At 50.0% G+C, this 22483-nt stretch overlaps 2 protein-coding genes across 2 annotated transcripts in view; one reads left to right on the top strand and one right to left on the bottom strand.

Annotated features, from left to right (window-relative positions):
- Nucleotides 1–5054, top strand: part of cog2 (component of oligomeric golgi complex 2) — a 47307-nt gene extending 42253 nt beyond the window's left edge. Inside the window, exon 19 of the mRNA XM_061911676.1 lies at nt 4940–5054. The gene's annotated coding sequence lies outside the window, so the exon portion shown is untranslated. The remainder of the gene's footprint in view (nt 1–4939) is intronic.
- agt (angiotensinogen) overlaps nt 1–22483 on the bottom strand; it is a 94374-nt gene that overhangs the window by 11960 nt on the left and 59931 nt on the right. The window lies entirely within an intron of this gene.

Raw genomic sequence — 22483 nt, 5'->3', positions numbered from 1 at the left:
CCGCTGTGGGACAGCATTACACAAGTGGAAGATGTAGCATGATGCCACATTTGAAAGAAACACACATCTACTTCCTGCTAGTCACACACTGCTGCGGGACAGAATTACACAAGTCAAGTGGAAGATGTAGCATGATGCCACATTTGAAAGAAACACACATCTACTTCCTGCTAGTCACACACTGCTGTGGGACAGCATTACACAAGTCAAGTGGAAGATGTAGCATGATGCCACATTTGAAAGAAACACACATCTACTTCCTGCTAGTCACACACTGCTGTGGGACAGCATTACACAAGTCAAGTGGAAGATGTAGCATGATGCCACATTTGAAAGAAACACACATCTACTTCCTGCTAGTCACACACTGCTGTGGGACAACATTACTACACAAGTCAAGTGGAAGATGTAGCATGATGCCACATTTGAAAGAAACACACATCTACTTCCTGCTAGTCACAAACTGCTGTGGGACATCATTACACAAGTCAAGTGGAAGATGTAGCATGATGCCACATTTGAAAGAAACACACATCTACTTCCTGCTAGTCACACACTGCTGTGGGACAGCATTACACAAGTCAAGTGGAAGATGTAGCATGATGCCACATTTGAAAGAAACACACATCTACTTCCTGCTAGTCACACACTGCTGTGGGACAGCATTACACAAGTCAAGTGGAAGATGTAGCATGATGCCACATTTGAAAGAAACACACATCTACTTCCTGCTAGTCACACACTGCTGTGGGACAGCATTACACAAGTCAAGTGGAAGATGTAGCATGATGCCACATTTGAAAGAAACACACATCTACTTCCTGCTAGTCACACACTGCTGTGGGACAGCATTACACAAGTCAAGTGGAAGATGTAGCATGATGCCACATTTGAAAGAAACACACATCTACTTCCTGCTAGTCACACACTGCTGTGGGACGGCATTACACAAGTCAAGTGGAAGATGTAGCATGATGCCACATTTGAAAGAAACACATCTACTTCCTGCTAGTCACACACTGCTGTGGGACAGCATAACACAAGTCAAGTGGAAGATGTAGCATGATGCCACATTTGAAAGAAACACACATCTACTTCCTGCTAGTCACACACTGCTGTGGGACAGCATTACACAAGTCAAGTGGAAGATGTAGCATGATGCCACATTTGAAAGAAACACATATCTACTTCCTGCTAGTCACACGCTGCTGTGGGACAGCATTACACAAGTCAAGTGGAAGATGTAGCATGATGCCACATTTGAAAGAAACACACATCTACTTCCTGCTAGTCACACACTGCTGTGGGACAGCATTACACAAGTCAAGTGGAAGATGTAGCATGATGCCACATTTGAAAGAAACACACATCTACTTCCTGCTAGTCACACACTGCTGTGGGACAACATTACACAAGTCAAGTGGAAGATGTAGCATGATGCCACATTTGAAAGAAACACACATCTACTTCCTGCTAGTCACACACTGCTGTGGGACAGCATTACACAAGTGAAGTGGAAGATGTAGCATGATGCCACATTTGAAAGAAACACACATCTACTTCCTGCTAGTCACACACTGCTGTGGGATAACATTACACAAGTCAAGTGGAAGATGTAGCATGATGCCACATTTGAAAGAAACACACATCTACTTCCTGCTAGTCACAAACTGCTGTGGGACCGCATTACACAAGTCAAGTGGAAGATGTAGCATGATGCCACATTTGAAAGAAACACACATCTACCTCCTGCTAGTCACACACTGCTGTGGGACAGCATTACACAAGTCAAGTGGAAGATGTAGCATGATGCCACATTTGAAAGAAACACACATCTACTTCCTGCTAGTCACACACTGCTGTGGGACAGCATTACACAAGTGGAAGATGTAGCATAATGCCACATTTGAAAGAAACACACATCTACTTCCTGCTAGTCACACACTGCTGTGGGACAGCATTACACAAGTGGAAGATGTACATGATGCCACATTTGAAAGAAACACATATCTACTTCCTGCTAGTCACACACTGCTGTGGGACAGCATTACACAAGTCAAGTGGAAGATGTAGCATGATGCCACATTTGAAAGAAACACATATCTACTTCCTGCTAGTCACACACTGCTGTGGGACAGCATTACACAAGTCAAGTGGAAGATGTAGCATGATGCCACATTTGAACGAAAGACACATCTACTTCCTGCTAGTCACACACTGCTGTGGGACAGCATTACACAAGTCAAGTGGAAGATGTAGCATGATGCCACATTTGAAAGAAACACACATCTACTTCCTGCTAGTCACACACTGCTGTGGGACAGCATTACACAAGTGGAAGATGTAGCATGATGCCACATTTGACAGAAACACACATCTACTTCCTGCTAGTCACACACTGCTGTGGGACAGCATTACACAAGTGGAAGATGTAGCATGATGCCACATTTGAAAGAAACACACATCTACTTCCTGCTAGTCACACGCTGCTGTGGGACAATATTACTACACAAGTCAAGTGGAAGATGTAGCATGATGCCACATTTGAAAGAAACACACATCTACTTCCTGCTAGTCACACACTATTGTGGGACAACATTGCACAAGTCAAGTGGAAGATGTAGCATGATGCCACATTTGAAAGAAACACACATCTACTTCCTGCTAGTCACACACTGCTGTGGGACAGCATTACACAAGTCAAGTGGAAGATGTAGCATGATGCCACATTTGAAAGAAACACACATCTACTTCCTGCTAGTCACACACTGCTGTGGGACAGCATTACACAAGTCAAGTGGAAGATGTAGCATGATGCCACATTTGAAAGAAACACACATCTACTTCCTGCTAGTCACACACTGCTGTGGGACAGCGTTACACAAGTCAAGTGGAAGATGTAGCATGATGCCACATTTGAAAGAAACACACAATTAGCACTTTTAACATAAACTTCCTGCTACATCCTGCTGGTCACACACTGCTGTGGGACAGCATTACACAAGTAAAGTGGAAGATGTAGCATGATGCCACATGTGAAAGAAACACACAATTAGCACTTTTGACATCAACTTCCTACTACATCCTGCTGGTCACACACTGCTGTGGGACAGCATTACACAAGTCAAGTGGAAGATGTAGCATGACACCACATTTGAAAGAAACACACGATTAGCACTTTTAACACCAACTTTCTGCTAGCTCTTGCGGGTTGCACACTGCTGTGGGACAGCATTACTTCAGGCGTGTAGAAGTTGTGGCATGATGCCATATTTGGAAGCGACATGCAATGAATACCTTTAACATCAACTTCCTTCTAGCTCCTGCCAATCACACACTGTTGTGGGACAGAAGGCCTTGCGCCACTTAAGTAGAAGTTGTAGAGTGATGCCAAAGTTGAATGCTCGATGCAATTAACATTTTTAAAAGAAACTTCCTGCTACTTCACTGCTGTGGAACGTCATGTAGAAGTTGTACCACCATGCCCCGTTTGGAAGCAGCATGTAATTAACATCAACTTTCTGTTACCTACTACTGGTCACACACCGCTGTGGGACAGCATTACTCAAGTCAAGTGGAAGATGTAGCATGATGCCACATTTGAAAGAAACACATAATTAGCACTTTGAACGGCAACTTCCTGCTCAATCCTGCTGGTCACACACTGTGTGGGACAGCATTACATAAGTCATGTAAAAGTTATAGCATGACGCAACAGTTGGAAGCAACAAGCAATGAATACTTTTAAAACCAACTTACTGCTAGCTCTTGCAAGTCACACACTGCTGTGGGACAGCATTACACAAGTCAAGTGGAAGATGTAGCATGATGCCACATTTGAAAGAAACACACAATTAGCACTTTTAACATCAACTTCCTGCTAGCGCCTGCTGGTCACACACTGCTGTGGGACATCATTACTTCAGTCATGTAGAGGTTGTAGCATGATGCCACATTTGAAAGAAACACACAATTAGCGCTTTCAACAGCAACTTCCTGCTGGTCACACACTGCTGTGGGACAGCATTACACAAGTCAAGTGGAAGATGTAGCAGGATGCCACATTTGAAAGAAACACACAATTAGCACTTTTAACAGCAACTTCCTGCTGGTCACACACTGCTGTGGGACAGCATTACACAAGTCAAGTGGAAGATGTAGCAGGATGCCACATTTGAAAGAAACACACAATTAGCAATTTTAACAGCAACTTCCTGCTGGTCACACACTGTTGTGGGACAGCATTACTCAAGTCAAGTGGAAGATGTAGCATGATGCCACATTTGAAAGAAAACACACGATTAGCACTTTTAACAGCAACTTCCTGCTGGTCACACATTGCTGTGGGACATCATTACAAAAGTCATGTAGACGTAGTATGATGCCACATTTGAATAAAACACATATGTGTTCTTAACAGCAACTTCCTGCTACATCCTGCTGGTCACACACCGCTGTGGGACATCATTACACAAGTCATGTAGAAGTTGTAGTATGATGCCACATTTGGAAGCGAAATGCAATGATTACTTTTAACACGTACTTTCTGCTGGATTTTGCGAGTCGAGTCGCACACTGCTGTGGGAGAGCATTACTTCAGTCGTTTGTAGTAAGATGCCACATGTGGAAGCGACATGCAATGAATACTTTTAACATCAACTTCCTTCTAGCTCCTGCTGGTCACACACTGTTGTGGGACAGAAGGCCTTATGCCTGTCCCTGGGAGCCCATTTTGAAAAATTCCCAGCGCCAACACTGACTTGTTTTCTTCAGCAAGATGTTTTTCTTCAGATTGATTAAAATGTGAGATGTTAATAAAAATAAGCAAAACAACAAGAAAATATGATTTGCCAAGCGCACGAAAGTAATTTGGCAAATCAATTTGCTCATCATAAGTAATAACCTTGATTTGAGATGTCATCTTGCTTATTTTGTGCAGTGTGCTCTTCACACACTGCTGTGGGACGACATCCGGGCCTTCTCAAGTTCTCCAACATTGTTGCGGTGCTTCCTCTGGCATGAAAAACGTGACCAAGTGGACAACATGGCCAAGTGGACAACATGGCCAAGTGGACAACATGACCAAATGGACAACATGACCAAGTGGACAACATGACCAAGTGGACAAGACGGCCAAGTGGACAACATGACCAAGTGGACAAGACGGCCAAGTGGACAACATGGCCAAGTGGACAAGACGGCCAAGTGGACAAGACGGCCAAGTGGACAAGATGACCAAGTGGACAAGACGGCCAAGTGGACAACATGACCAAGTGGACAACATGACCAAGTGGACAAGACAGCCAAGTGGACAACATGGCCAAGTGGACAACATGACCAAGTGGACAACATGGCCAAGTGGACAACATGGCCAAGTGGACAACATGGCCAAGTGGACAACATGACCAAGTGGACAACATGACCAAGTGGACAAGACGGCCAAGTGGACAACATGGCCAAGTGGACAAGACGGCCAAGTGGACAACATGACCAAGTGGACAACATGACCAAGTGGACAAGACGGCCAAGTGGACAACATGACCAAGTGGACAACATGACCAAGTGGACAAGACGGCCAAGTGGACAACATGACCAAGTGGACAAGACGGCCAAGTGGACAACATGACCAAGTGGACAACATGGCCAAGTGGACAACATGGCCAAGTGGACAACATGGCCAAGTGGACAACATGACCAAGTGGACAAGACGGCCAAGTGGACAACATGACCAAGTGGACAACATGACCAAGTGGACAAGACGGCCAAGTGGACAACATGACCAAGTGGACAAGACGGCCAAGTGGACAACATGACCAAGTGGACAACATGACCAAGTGGACAACATGACCAAGTGGACAAGACGGCCAAGTGGACAAAATGACCAAGTGGACCAGACGGCCAAGTGGACAACATGACCAAGTGGACAAGACGGCCAAGTGGACAACATGACCAAGTGGACAACATGACCGAGTGGACAAGACGGCCAAGTGGACAACATGACCAAGTGGACAACATGACCAAGTGGACAACATGACCAAGTGGACAAGACGGCCAAGTGGACAAAATGACCAAGTGGACCAGACGGCCAAGTGGACAACATGACCAAGTGGACAAGACGGCCAAGTGGACAACATGACCAAGTGGACAACATGACCGAGTGGACAAGACGGCCAAGTGGACAACATGACCGAGTGGACAAGACGGCCAAGTGGACAACATGACCAAGTGGACAACATGACCAAGTGGACAACATGGCCAAGTGAACAAGACGGCCAAGTGGACAACATGACCAAGTGGACAACATGACCAAGTGGACAACATGACCAAGTGGACAAGACGGCCAAGTGGACAACATGACCAAGTGGACAACATGACCAAGTGGACAATATGACCAAGTGGACAACATGACCAAATGGACAACATGGCCAAGTGGACAACATGACCAAGTGGACAACATGACCAAGTGGACAACATGACCAAGTGGACAAGACGGCCAAGTGGACAACATGACCAAGTGGACAACATGGCCAAGTGGACAAGACGGCCAAGTGGACAACATTGCCAAGTGGACAAGACGGCCAAGTGGACAACATGACCAAGTGGACAAGACGGCCAAGTGGACAACATGACCAAGTGGACAAGACGGCCAAGTGGACAACATGACCAAGTGGACAAGACGGCCAAGTGGACAACATGACCAAGTGGACAACATGACCAAGTGGACAAGACGGCCAAGTGGACAACATGACCAAGTGGACAACATGGCCAAGTGGGCAAGACGGCCAAGTGGACAAGACGGCCAAGTGGACAACATGACCAAGTGGACAAGACGGCCAAGTGGACAAAATGGCCGAGTGGACAACATGACCAAGTGGACAAGACGGCCAAGTGGACAACATGACCAAGTGGACAAGACGGCCAAGTGGACAACATGACCAAGTGGACAACATGACCAAGTGGACAAGACGGCCAAGTGGACAACATGGCCAAGTGGGCAACATGGCCAAGTGGGCAAGACGGCCAAGTGGACAAGACGGCCAAGTGGACAACATGACCAAGTGGACAAGACGGCCGAGTGGACAAAATGGCCGAGTGGACAACATGGCCGAGTGGACAACATGACCAAGTGGACAAGACGGCCAAGTGGACAACATGGCCAAGTGGACAACATGGCCAAGTGGACAAGACGGCCAAGTGGACAAGACGGCCAAGTGGACAACATGACCAAGTGGACAACATGGCCAAGTGGACAACATGGCCAAGTGGACAACATGGCCAAGAGGAAAACATGGCCAAGTGGACAACATGGCCAAGTGGACAAGACGGCCAAGTGGACAAGACGGCCAAGTGGACAAGACGGCCAAGTGGACAACATGACCAAGTGGACAACATGACCAAGTGGACAAGACGGCCAAGTGGACAACATGACCAAGTGAACAAGACGGCCAAGTGGACAACATGACCAAGTGGACAAGACGGCCAAGTGGACAAGATGGCCAAGTGAACAAGACAGCCAAGTGGACAACATGACCAAGTGGACAAGACGGCCAAGTGGACAAGACGGCCAAGTGGACAACATGACCAAGTGAACAAGACGGCCAAGTGGACAACATGACCAAGTGGACAAGACGGCCAAGTGGACAAGACGGCCAAGTGGACAAGATGGCCAAGTGAACAAGACAGCCAAGTGGACAACATGACCAAGTGGACAAGACGGCCAAGTGGACAACATGACCAAGTGGACAACATGACCAAGTGGACAAGACGGTCAAGTGGACAACATGACCAAATGGACAAGACGGCCAAGTGGACAACATGACCAAGTGGACAACATGACCAAGTGGACAACATGGCCAAGTGGACAAGACGGCCAAGTGGACAACATGACTAAGTGGACAACATGGCCAAGTGGACAAGACGGCCAAGTGGACAACATGACCAAGTGGACAAGACGGCCAAGTGGACAACATGACCAAGTGGACAACATGACCAAGTGGACAAGACGGCCAAGTGGACAACATGACCAAGTGGACAAGACGGCCAAGTGGACAACATGACCAAGTGGACAAGACGGCCAAGTGGACAACATGACCAAGTGGACAACATGACCAAGTGGACAATATGGCCAAGTGGACAACATGGCCAAGTGAACAAGACGGCCAAGTGGACAACATGACCAAGTGGACAAGACGGCCAAGTGGACAACATGACCAAGTGGACAACATGACCAAGTGGACAAGACGGCCGGGTGGACAACATGGCCAAGTGGACAACATGACCAAGTGGACAAGACGGCCAAGTGGACAACATGACCAAGTGGACAATATGGACAAGTGGACAACATGACCAAGTGGACAAGACGGCCAAGTGGACAACAAGACCAAGTGGACAACATGACCAAGTGGACAAAACGGCCAAGTGGACAAGACGGCCAAGTGGACAACATGGCCAAGTGGACAACATGACCAAGTGGACAAGACGGCCAAGTGGACAAGACGGCCAAGTGGACAACATGGCCAAGTGGACAACATGACCAAGTGGACAAGACGGCCAAGTGGACAAGACGGCCAAGTGGACAACATGGCCAAGTGGACAACATGACCAAGTGGACAAGACGGCCAAGTGGACAACATGACCAAGTGGACAAGACGGCCAAGTGGACAACATGACCAAGTGGACAACATGACCAAGTGGACAACATGACCAAGTGGACAAGACGGCCAAGTGGACAACATGGCCAAGTGGACAAGACGGCCAAGTGGACAAGACGGCCAAGTGGACAACATGACCAAGTGGACAACATGACCAAGTGGACAAGACGGCCAAGTGGACAACATGACCAAGTGGACAAGACGGCCAAGTGGACAACATGACCAAGTGGACAACATGACCAAGTGGACAAAATGACCAAGTAGACCAGACGGCCAAGTGGACAAGACGGCCAAGTGGACAACATGACCAAGTGGACAACATGACCGAGTGGACAAGACGGCCAAGTGGACAACATGACCGAGTGGACAAGACGGCCAAGTGGACAACATGACCAAGTGGACAACATGGCCAAGTGAACAAGACGGCCAAGTGGACAACATGACCAAGTGGACAACATGACCAAGTGGACAAGACGGCCAAGTGGACAACATGACCAAGTGGACAACATGACCAAGTGGACAACATGACCAAGTGGACAAGACGGCCAAGTGGACAACATGACCAAGTGGACAACATGGCCAAGTGGACAAGACGGCCAAGTGGACAACATGACCAAGTGGACAAGACGGCCAAGTGGACAACATGACCAAGTGGACAACATGACCAAGTGGACAACATGACCAAGTGGACAAGACGGCCAAGTGGACAACATGACCAAGTGGACAACATGGCCAAGTGGACAAGACGGCCAAGTGGACAACATGACCAAGTGGACAAGACGGCCAAGTGGACAACATGGCCAAGTGGGCAACATGGCCAAGTGGGCAAGACGGCCAAGTGGACAAGACGGCCAAGTGGACAAAATGGCCGAGTGGACAACATGGCCGAGTGGACAACATGACCAGGTGGACAATACGGCCAAGTGGACAACATGACCAAGTGGACAACATGGCCAAGTGGACAACATGGCCAAGTGGACAACATGGCCAAGTGGACAACATGGCCAAGTGGACAAGACGGCCAAGTGGACAAGACGGCCAAGTGGACAACATGACCAAGTGGACAACATGGCCAAGTGGACAACATGGCCAAGTGGACAACATGGCCAAGAGGAAAACATGACCAAGTGGACAACATGGCCAAGTGGACAACATGGCCAAGTGGACAACATGGCCAAGAGGAAAACATGGCCAAGTGGACAACATGGCCAAGTGGACAAGACGGCCAAGTGGACAAGACGGCCAAGTGGACAACATGGCCAAGTGGACAAGACGGCCAAGTGGACAACATGACCAAGTGGACAACATGACCAAGTGGACAAGACGGCCAAGTGGACAAGACGGCCAAGTGGACAACATGACCAAGTGAACAAGACGGCCAAGTGGACAAGACGGCCAAGTGGACAAGATGGCCAAGTGAACAAGAGAGCCAAGTGGACAACATGACCAAGTGGACAAGACGGCCAAGTGGACAACATGACCAAGTGGACAAGACGGTCAAGTGGACAAGACGGTCAAGTGGACAACATGACCAAGTGGACAAGACGGCCAAGTGGACAACATGACCAAGTGGACAACATGACCAAGTGGACAACATGGCCAAGTGGACAAGACGGCCAAGTGGACAACATGACTAAGTGGACAACATGGCCAAGTGGACAAGACGGCCAAGTGGACAACATGACCAAGTGGACAAGACGGCCAAGTGGACAACATGACCAAGTGGACAACATGACCAAGTGGACAATATGGCCAAGTGGACAACATGACCAAGTGGACAAGACGGCCAAGTGGACAACATGACCAAGTGGACAACATGACCAAGTGGACAAGACGGCCAAGTGGACAACATGGCCAAGTGGACAACATGACCAAGTGGACAAGACGGCCAAGTGGACAACATGACCAAGTGGACAATATGGACAAGTGGACAACATGACCAAGTGGACAAGACGGCCAAGTGGACAACATGACCAAGTGGACAACATGACCAAGTGGACAAGACGGCCAAGTGGACAAGACGGCCAAGTGGACAACATGGCCAAGTGGACAACATGACCAAGTGGACAAGACGGCCAAGTGGACAACATGGCCAAGTGGACAACATGACCAAGTGGACAAGACGGCCAAGTAGACAAGACGGCCAAGTGGACAACATGGCCAAGTGGACAACATGACCAAGTGGACAAGACGGCCAAGTGGACAAGACGGCCAAGTGGACAACATGGCCAAGTGGACAACATGACCAAGTGGACAACATGACCAAGTGGACAAGACGGCCAAGTGGACAACATGGCCAAGTGGACAACATGACCAAGTGGACAAGACGGCCAAGTGGACAACATGACCAAGTGGACAAGACGGCCAAGTGGACAACATGACCAAGTGGACAACATGACCAAGTGGACAACATGACCAAGTGGACAAGACGGCCAAGTGGACAACATGGCCAAGTGGACAAGACGGCCAAGTGGACAAGACGGCCAAGTGGACAACATGACCAAGTGGACAACATGACCGAGTGGACAACATGACCAAGTGGACAACATGACCGAGTGGACAAGACGGCCAAGTGGACAATATGGCCAAGTGGACAAGACGGCCAAGTGGACAAGACGGCCAAGTGGACAACATGGCCAAGTGGACAACATGACCAAGTGGACAACATGACCAAGTGGACAAGACGGCCAAGTGGACAAGACGGCCAAGTGGACAACATGGCCAAGTGGACAAGACGGCCAAGTGTACAAGACGGCCAAGTGGACAACATGACCAAGTGGACAACATGACCAAGTGGACAACATGACCAAGTGGACAAGACGGCCAAGTGGACAACATGACCAAGTGGACAACATGACCAAGTGGACAACATGACCAAGTGGACAAGACGGCCAAGTGGACAACATGACCAAGTGGACAAGACAGCCAAGTGGACAAGACAGCCAAGTGAACAAGACGGCCAAGTGGACAAGACGGCCAAGTGGACAACATGACCAAGTGGACAACATGACCAAGTGGACAAGACGGCCAAGTGGACAACATGACCAAGTGGACAACATGGCCAAGTGGACAACATGGCCAAGTGGACAAGACAGCCAAGTGAACAAGACGGCCAAGTGGACAACATGACCAAGTGGACAACATGACCAAGTGGACAAGATGGCCAAGTGGACAACATGACCAAGTGAACAACATGGCCAAGTGGACAACATGGCCAAGTGGACAAGACGGCCAAGTGGACAAGACAGCCAAGTGGACAACATGACCAAGTGGACAACATGACCAAGTGGACAAGACGGCCAAGTGGACAACATGGCCAAGTGGAAAACATGACCAAGTGGACAACATGACCAAGTGGACAAGACGGCCAAGTGGACAAGACGGCCAAGTGGACAACATGGCCAAGTGGACAAGACGGCCAAGTGGACAAGACGGCCAAGTGGACAACATGACCAAGTGGACAACATGACCAAGTGGACAACATGACCAAGTGGACAAGACGGCCAAGTGGACAACATGACCAAGTGGACAACATGACCAAGTGGACAAGACGGCCAAGTGGACAACATGACCAAGTGGACAAGACGGCCAAGTGGACAACATGACCAAGTGGACAACATGACCAAGTGGACAACATGACCAAGTGGACAAGACAGCCAAGTGAACAAGACGGCCAAGTGGACAAGACGGCCAAGTGGACAACATGACCAAGTGGACAACATGACCAAGTGGACAACATGACCAAGTGGACAAGACGGCCAAGTGGACAACATGACCAAGTGGACAACATGGCCAAGTGGACAAGACAGCCAAGTGAACAAGACGGCCAAGTGGACAAGACGGCCAAGTGGACAACATGACCAAGTGGACAAGACGGCCAAGTGGACAACATGACCAAGTGAACAACATGGCCAAGTGGACAACATGGCCAAGTGGACAAGACGGCCAAGTGGACAAGACGGCCAAGTGGACAAGACAGCCAAGTGGACAACATGACCAAGTGGACAACATGACCAAGTGGACAAGACGGCCAAGTGGACAACATGACCAAGTGAACAACATGACCAAGTGGACAACATGACCAAGTGGACAACATGACCAAGTGGACAAGACGGCCAAGTGGACAACATGACCAAGTGGACAAGACGGCCAAGTGGACAAGACGGCCAAGTGGACAACATGACCAAGTGGACAAGACGGCCAAGTGGACAACATGACCAAGTGGACAACATGACCAAGTGGACAACATGACCAAGTGGACAAGACAGCCAAGTGACCAAGACGGCCAAGTGGACAAGACGGCCAAGTGGACAACATGACCAAGTGGACAACATGACCAAGTGGACAAGACGGCCAAGTGGACAACATGACCAAGTGGACAACATGGCCAAGTGGACAACATGGCCAAGTGGACAAGACAGCCAAGTGGACAAGACGGCCAAGTGGACAAGACGGCCAAGTGGACAACATGACCAAGTGGACAACATGACCAAGTGGACAAGATGGCCAAGTGGACAACATGACCAAGTGAACAACATGGCCAAGTGGACAACATGGCCAAGTGGACAAGACGGCCAAGTGGACAAGACAGCCAAGTGGACAACATGACCAAGTGGACAACATGACCAAGTGGACAAGACGGCCAAGTGGACAACATGGCCAAGTGGACAACATGACCAAGTGGACAACATGACCAAGTGGACAAGACGGCCAAGTGGACAAGACGGCCAAGTGGACAACATGGCCAAGTGGACAAGACGGCCAAGTGGACAAGACGGCCAAGTGGACAACATGACCAAGTGGACAACATGACCAAGTGGACAACATGACCAAGTGGACAAGACGGCCAAGTGGACAACATGACCAAGTGGACAACATGACCAAGTGGACAACATGACCAAGTGGACAAGACGGCCAAGTGGACAACATGACCAAGTGGACAAGACGGCCAAGTGGACAACATGACCAAGTGGACAACATGACCAAGTGGACAACATGACCAAGTGGACAAGACAGCCAAGTGAACAAGACGGCCAAGTGGACAAGACGGCCAAGTGGACAACATGACCAAGTGGACAACATGACCAAGTGGACAACATGACCAAGTGGACAAGACGGCCAAGTGGACAACATGACCAAGTGGACAAGACGGCCAAGTGGACAACATGACCAAGTGGACAACATGACCAAGTGGACAACATGACCAAGTGGACAAGACAGCCAAGTGAACAAGACGGCCAAGTGGACAAGACAGCCAAGTGGACAACATGACCAAGTGGACAAGACGGCCAAGTGGACAACATGACCAAGTGAACAACATGGCCAAGTGGACAACATGGCCAAGTGGACAAGACGGCCAAGTGGACAACATGGCCAAGTGGACAAGACGGCCAAGTGGACAAGACGGCCAAGTGGACAACATGACCAAGTGGACAACATGACCAAGTGGACAAGACGGCCAAGTGGACAACATGACCAAGTGAACAACATGACCAAGTGGACAACATGACCAAGTGGACAAGACGGCCAAGTGGACAACATGACCAAGTGGACAACATGACCAAGTGGACAACATGACCAAGTGGACAACATGACCAAGTGGACAAGACGGCCAAGTGGACAACATGACCAAGTGGACAAGACGGCCAAGTGGACAACATGACCAAGTGGACAACATGACCAAGTGGACAACATGACCAAGTGGACAAGACAGCCAAGTGAACAAGACGGCCAAGTGGACAAGACGGCCAAGTGGACAACATGACCAAGTGGACAACATGACCAAGTGGACAAGACGGCCAAGTGGACAACATGACCAAGTGGACAACATGGCCAAGTGGACAACATGACCAAGTGAACAAGACGGCCAAGTGGACAAGACGGCCAAGTGGACAACATGACCAAGTGGACAACATGACCAAGTGGACAAGATGGCCAAGTGGACAACATGACCAAGTGAACAACATGGCCAAGTGGACAACATGGCCAAGTGGACAAGACGGCCAAGTGGACAAGACAGCCAAGTGGACAACATGACCAAGTGGACAACATGACCAAGTGGACAAGACGGCCAAGTGGACAACATGGCCAAGTGGACAACATGACCAAGTGGACAACATGACCAAGTGGACAAGACGGCCAAGTGGACAAGACGGCCAAGTGGACAACAAGGCCAAGTGGACAAGACGGCCAAGTGGACAAGACGGCCAAGTGGACAACATGACCAAGTGGACAACATGACCAAGTGGACAAGACGGCCAAGTGGACAAGACGGCCAAGTGGACAACATGGCCAAGTGGACAAGACGGCCAAGTGGACAAGACGGCCAAGTGGACAACATGACCAAGTGGACAACATGACCAAGTGGACAACATGACCAAGTGGACAAGACGGCCAAGTGGACAACATGACCAAGTGGACAACATGACCAAGTGGACAAGACGGCCAAGTGGACAACATGACCAAGTGGACAAGACGGCCAAGTGGACAACATGACCAAGTGGACAACATGACCAAGTGGACAACATGACCAAGTGGACAAGACAGCCAAGTGAACAAGACGGCCAAGTGGACAAGACGGCCAAGTGGACAACATGACCAAGTGGACAACATGACCAAGTGGACAAGACGGCCAAGTGGACAACATGACCAAGTGGACAACATGGCCAAGTGGACAAAATGGCCAAGTGGACAAGACAGCCAAGTGAACAAGACGGCCAAGTGGACAAGACGGCCAAGTGGACAACATGACCAAGTGGACAAGACGGCCAAGTGGACAACATGACCAAGTGAACAACATGGCCAAGTGGACAACATGGCCAAGTGGACAAGACGGCCAAGTGGACAAGACAGCCAAGTGGACAACATGACCAAGTGGACAACATGACCAAGTGGACAAGACGGCCAAGTGGACAACATGACCAAGTGAACAACATGACCAAGTGGACAACATGACCAAGTGGACAACATGACCAAGTGGACAAGACGGCCAAGTGGACAACATGACCAAGTGGACAAGACGGCCAAGTGGACAAGACGGCCAAGTGGACAACATGACCAAGTGGACAAGACGGCCAAGTGGACAACATGACCAAGTGGACAACATGACCAAGTGGACAACATGACCAAGTGGACAAGACAGCCAAGTGACCAAGACGGCCAAGTGGACAAGACGGCCAAGTGGACAACATGACCAAGTGGACAACATGACCAAGTGGACAAGACGGCCAAGTGGACAACATGACCAAGTGGACAACATGGCCAAGTGGACAACATGGCCAAGTGGACAAGACAGCCAAGTGGACAAGACGGCCAAGTGGACAAGACGGCCAAGTGGACAACATGACCAAGTGGACAACATGACCAAGTGGACAAGATGGCCAAGTGGACAACATGACCAAGTGAACAACATGGCCAAGTGGACAACATGGCCAAGTGGACAAGACGGCCAAGTGGACAAGACAGCCAAGTGGACAACATGACCAAGTGGACAACATGACCAAGTGGACAAGACGGCCAAGTGGACAACATGGCCAAGTGGACAACATGACCAAGTGGACAACATGACCAAGTGGACAAGACGGCCAAGTGGACAAGACGGCCAAGTGGACAACATGGCCAAGTGGACAAGACGGCCAAGTGGACAAAACGGCCAAGTGGACAACATGACCAAGTGGACAACATGACCAAGTGGACAACATGACCAAGTGGACAAGACGGCCAAGTGGACAACATGGCCAAGTGGACAACATGACCAAGTGGACAACATGACCAAGTGGACAAGACGGCCAAGTGGACAACATGACCAAGTGGACAAGACGGCCAAGTGGACAACATGACCAAGTGGACAACATGACCAAGTGGACAACATGACCAAGTGGACAAGACAGCCAAGTGAACAAGACGGCCAAGTGGACAAGACGGCCAAGTGGACAACATGACCAAGTGGACAACATGACCAAGTGGACAACATGACCAAGTGGACAAGACGGCCAAGTGGACAACATGACCAAGTGGACAAGACGGCCAAGTGGACAACATGACCAAGTGGACAACATGACCAAGTGGACAACATGACCAAGTGGACAAGACAGCCAAGTGAACAAGACGGCCAAGTGGACAAGACAGCCAAGTGGACAACATGACCAAGTGGACAACATGACCAAGTGGACAAGACGGCCAAGTGGACAACATGACCAAGTGAACAACATGGCCAAGTGGACAACATGGCCAAGTGGACAAGACGGCCAAGTGGACAACATGGCCAAGTGGACAAGACGGCCAAGTGGACAAGACGGCCAAGTGGACAACATGACCAAGTGGACAACATGACCAAGTGGACAAGACGGCCAAGTGGACAACATGACCAAGTGAACAACATGACCAAGTGGACAACATGACCAAGTGGACAAGACGGCCAAGTGGACAACATGACCAAGTGGACAACATGACCAAGTGGACAACATGACCAAGTGGACAACATGACCAAGTGGACAAGACGGCCAAGTGGACAACATGACCAAGTGGACAAGACGGCCAAGTGGACAACATGACCAAGTGGACAACATGACCAAGTGGACAACATGACCAAGTGGACAAGACAGCCAAGTGAACAAGACGGCCAAGTGGACAAGACGGCCAAGTGGACAACATGACCAAGTGGACAACATGACCAAGTGGACAAGACGGCCAAGTGGACAACATGACCAAGTGGACAACATGGCCAAGTGGACAACATGACCAAGTGAACAAGACGGCCAAGTGGACAAGACGGCCAAGTGGACAACATGACCAAGTGGACAACATGACCAAGTGGACAAGATGGCCAAGTGGACAACATGACCAAGTGAACAACATGGCCAAGTGGACAACATGGCCAAGTGGACAAGACAGCCAAGTGGACAACATGACCAAGTGGACAACATGACCAAGTGGACAAGACGGCCAAGTGGACAACATGGCCAAGTGGACAACATGACCAAGTGGACAACATGACCAAGTGGACAAGACGGCCAAGTGGACAAGACGGCCAAGTGGACAACATGGCCAAGTGGACAAGACGGCCAAGTGGACAAGACGGCCAAGTGGACAACATGACCAAGTGGACAACATGACCAAGTGGACAAGACGGCCAAGTGGACAACATGACCAAGTGGACAACATGACCAAGTGGACAAGACGGCCAAGTGGACAACATGACCAAGTGGACAAGACGGCCAAGTGGACAACATGACCAAGTGGACAACATGACCAAGCGGACAAGACAGCCAAGTGAACAAGACGGCCAAGTGGACAAGACGGCCAAGTGGACAACATGACCAAGTGGACAACATGACCAAGTGGACAACATGACCAAGTGGACAAGACGGCCAAGTGGACAACATGACCAAGTGGACAACATGGCCAAGTGGACAAAATGGCCAAGTGGACAAGACAGCCAAGTGAACAAGACGGCCAAGTGGACAACATGACCAAGTGGACAAGACGGCCAAGTGGACAACATGACCAAGTGAACAACATGGCCAAGTGGACAACATGGCCAAGTGGACAAGACGGCCAAGTGGACAAGACAGCCAAGTGGACAACATGACCAAGTGGACAACATGACCAAGTGGACAAGACGGCCAAGTGGACAACATGACCAAGTGAACAACATGGCCAAGTGGACAACATGGCCAAGTGGACAAGACGGCCAAGTGGACAAGACAGCCAAGTGGACAACATGACCAAGTGGACAACATGACCAAGTGGACAAGACGGCCAAGTGGACAACATGGCCAAGTGGACAAGACGGCCAAGTGGACAACATGACCAAGTGGACAACATGACCAAGTGGACAAGACGGCCAAGTGGACAACATGACCAAGTGGACAAGACGGCCAAGTGGACAACATGACCAAGTGGACAAGACGGCCAAGTGGACAACATGACCAAGTGGACAAGACGGCCAAGTGGACAACATGACCAAGTGGACAACATGACCAAGTGGACAACATGACCAAGTGGACAACATGGCCAAGTGGACAACATGACCAAGTGGACAACATGACCAAGTGGACAAGACGGCCAAGTGGACAACATGACCAAGTGGACAACATGACCAAGTGGACAACATGGCCAAGTGGACAACATGACCAAGTGGACAACATGACCAAGTGGACAAGACGGCCAAGTGGACAACATGACCAAGTGGACAACATGGCCAAGTGGACAACATGGCCAAGTGGACAACATGACCAAGTGGACAACATGACCAAGTGGACAACATGACCAAGTGGACAACATGACCAAGTGGACAACATGACCAAGTGGACAACATGGCCAAGACGGCCAAGTGGACAACATGACCAAGTGGACAACATGACCAAGTGGACAACATGACCAAGTGGACAACATGACCAAGTGGACAAGACGGCCAAGTGGACAACATGACCAAGTGGACAACATGGCCAAGTGGACAAGACGGCCAAGTGGACAACATTGCCAAGTGGACAAGACGGCCAAGTGGACAACATGACCAAGTGGACAAGACGGCCAAGTGGACAACATGACCAAGTGGACAAGACGGCCAAGTGGACAACATGACCAAGTGGACAAGACGGCCAAGTGGACAACATGACCAAGTGGACAACATGACCAAGTGGACAAGACGGCCAAGTGGACAACATGACCAAGTGGACAACATGGCCAAGTGGGCAAGACGGCCAAGTGGACAAGACGGCCAAGTGGACAACATGACCAAGTGGACAAGACGGCCAAGTGGACAAAATGGCCGAGTGGACAACATGACCAAGTGGACAAGACGGCCAAGTGGACAACATGACCAAGTGGACAAGACGGCCAAGTGGACAACATGACCAAGTGGACAACATGACCAAGTGGACAAGACGGCCAAGTGGACAACATGGCCAAGTGGGCAACATGGCCAAGTGGGCAAGACGGCCAAGTGGACAAGACGGCCAAGTGGACAACATGACCAAGTGGACAAGACGGCCGAGTGGACAAAATGGCCGAGTGGACAACATGGCCGAGTGGACAACATGACCAAGTGGACAAGACGGCCAAGTGGACAACATGGCCAAGTGGACAACATGGCCAAGTGGACAAGACGGCCAAGTGGACAAGACGGCCAAGTGGACAACATGACCAAGTGGACAACATGGCCAAGTGGACAACATGGCCAAGTGGACAACATGGCCAAGAGGAAAACATGGCCAAGTGGACAACATGGCCAAGTGGACAAGACGGCCAAGTGGACAAGACGGCCAAGTGGACAAGACGGCCAAGTGGACAACATGACCAAGTGGACAACATGACCAAGTGGACAAGACGGCCAAGTGGACAACATGACCAAGTGAACAAGACGGCCAAGTGGACAACATGACCAAGTGGACAAGACGGCCAAGTGGACAAGACGGCCAAGTGGACAAGATGGCCAAGTGAACAAGACAGCCAAGTGGACAACATGACCAAGTGGACAAGACGGCCAAGTGGACAAGACGGCCAAGTGGACAACATGACCAAGTGAACAAGACGGCCAAGTGGACAACATGACCAAGTGGACAAGACGGCCAAGTGGACAAGACGGCCAAGTGGACAAGATGGCCAAGTGAACAAGACAGCCAAGTGGACAACATGACCAAGTGGACAAGACGGCCAAGTGGACAACATGACCAAGTGGACAACATGACCAAGTGGACAAGACGGTCAAGTGGACAACATGACCAAATGGACAAGACGGCCAAGTGGACAACATGACCAAGTGGACAACATGACTAAGTGGACAACATGGCCAAGTGGACAAGACGGCCAAGTGGACAACATGACCAAGTGGACAAGACGGCCAAGTGGACAACATGACCAAGTGGACAACATGACCAAGTGGACAAGACGGCCAAGTGGACAACATGGCCAAGTGGACAAGACGGCCAAGTGGACAACATGACCAAGTGGACAAGACGGCCAAGTGGACAACATGACCAAGTGAACAACATGGCCAAGTGGACAACATGGCCAAGTGGACAAGACGGCCAAGTGGACAAGACAGCCAAGTGGACAACATGACCAAGTGGACAACATGACCAAGTGGACAAGACGGCCAAGTGGACAACATGACCAAGTGAACAACATGACCAAGTGGACAACATGACCAAGTGGACAACATGACCAAGTGGACAAGACGGCCAAGTGGACAACATGACCAAGTGGACAAGACGGCCAAGTGGACAAGACGGCCAAGTGGACAACATGACCAAGTGGACAAGACGGCCAAGTGGACAACATGACCAAGTGGACAACATGACCAAGTGGACAACATGACCAAGTGGACAAGACAGCCAAGTGACCAAGACGGCCAAGTGGACAAGACGGCCAAGTGGACAACATGACCAAGTGGACAACATGACCAAGTGGACAAGACGGCCAAGTGGACAACATGACCAAGTGGACAACATGGCCAAGTGGACAACATGGCCAAGTGGACAAGACAGCCAAGTGGACAAGACGGCCAAGTGGACAAGACGGCCAAGTGGACAACATGACCAAGTGGACAACATGACCAAGTGGACAAGATGGCCAAGTGGACAACATGACCAAGTGAACAACATGGCCAAGTGGACAACATGGCCAAGTGGACAAGACGGCCAAGTGGACAAGACAGCCAAGTGGACAACATGACCAAGTGGACAACATGACCAAGTGGACAAGACGGCCAAGTGGACAACATGGCCAAGTGGACAACATGACCAAGTGGACAACATGACCAAGTGGACAAGACGGCCAAGTGGACAAGACGGCCAAGTGGACAACATGGCCAAGTGGACAAGACGGCCAAGTGGACAAGACGGCCAAGTGGACAACATGACCAAGTGGACAACATGACCAAGTGGACAACATGACCAAGTGGACAAGACGGCCAAGTGGACAACATGGCCAAGTGGACAACATGACCAAGTGGACAACATGACCAAGTGGACAAGACGGCCAAGTGGACAACATGACCAAGTGGACAAGACGGCCAAGTGGACAACATGACCAAGTGGACAACATGACCAAGTGGACAACATGACCAAGTGGACAAGACAGCCAAGTGAACAAGACGGCCAAGTGGACAAGACGGCCAAGTGGACAACATGACCAAGTGGACAACATGACCAAGTGGACAACATGACCAAGTGGACAAGACGGCCAAGTGGACAACATGACCAAGTGGACAAGACGGCCAAGTGGACAACATGACCAAGTGGACAACATGACCAAGTGGACAACATGACCAAGTGGACAAGACAGCCAAGTGAACAAGACGGCCAAGTGGACAAGACAGCCAAGTGGACAACATGACCAAGTGGACAACATGACCAAGTGGACAAGACGGCCAAGTGGACAACATGACCAAGTGAACAACATGGCCAAGTGGACAACATGGCCAAGTGGACAAGACGGCCAAGTGGACAACATGGCCAAGTGGACAAGACGGCCAAGTGGACAAGACGGCCAAGTGGACAACATGACCAAGTGGACAACATGACCAAGTGGACAAGACGGCCAAGTGGACAACATGACCAAGTGAACAACATGACCAAGTGGACAACATGACCAAGTGGACAAGACGGCCAAGTGGACAACATGACCAAGTGGACAACATGACCAAGTGGACAACATGACCAAGTGGACAAGACGGCCAAGTGGACAACATGACCAAGTGGACAAGACGGCCAAGTGGACAACATGACCAAGTGGACAACATGACCAAGTGGACAACATGACCAAGTGGACAAGACAGCCAAGTGAACAAGACGGCCAAGTGGACAAGACGGCCAAGTGGACAACATGAC

Source organism: Nerophis ophidion, linkage group LG09, assembly GCF_033978795.1.
Source record: "Nerophis ophidion isolate RoL-2023_Sa linkage group LG09, RoL_Noph_v1.0, whole genome shotgun sequence".
NCBI lineage: Eukaryota > Metazoa > Chordata > Actinopteri > Syngnathiformes > Syngnathidae > Nerophis > Nerophis ophidion.
This window is presented reverse-complemented; position numbering and strand designations above follow the sequence as displayed.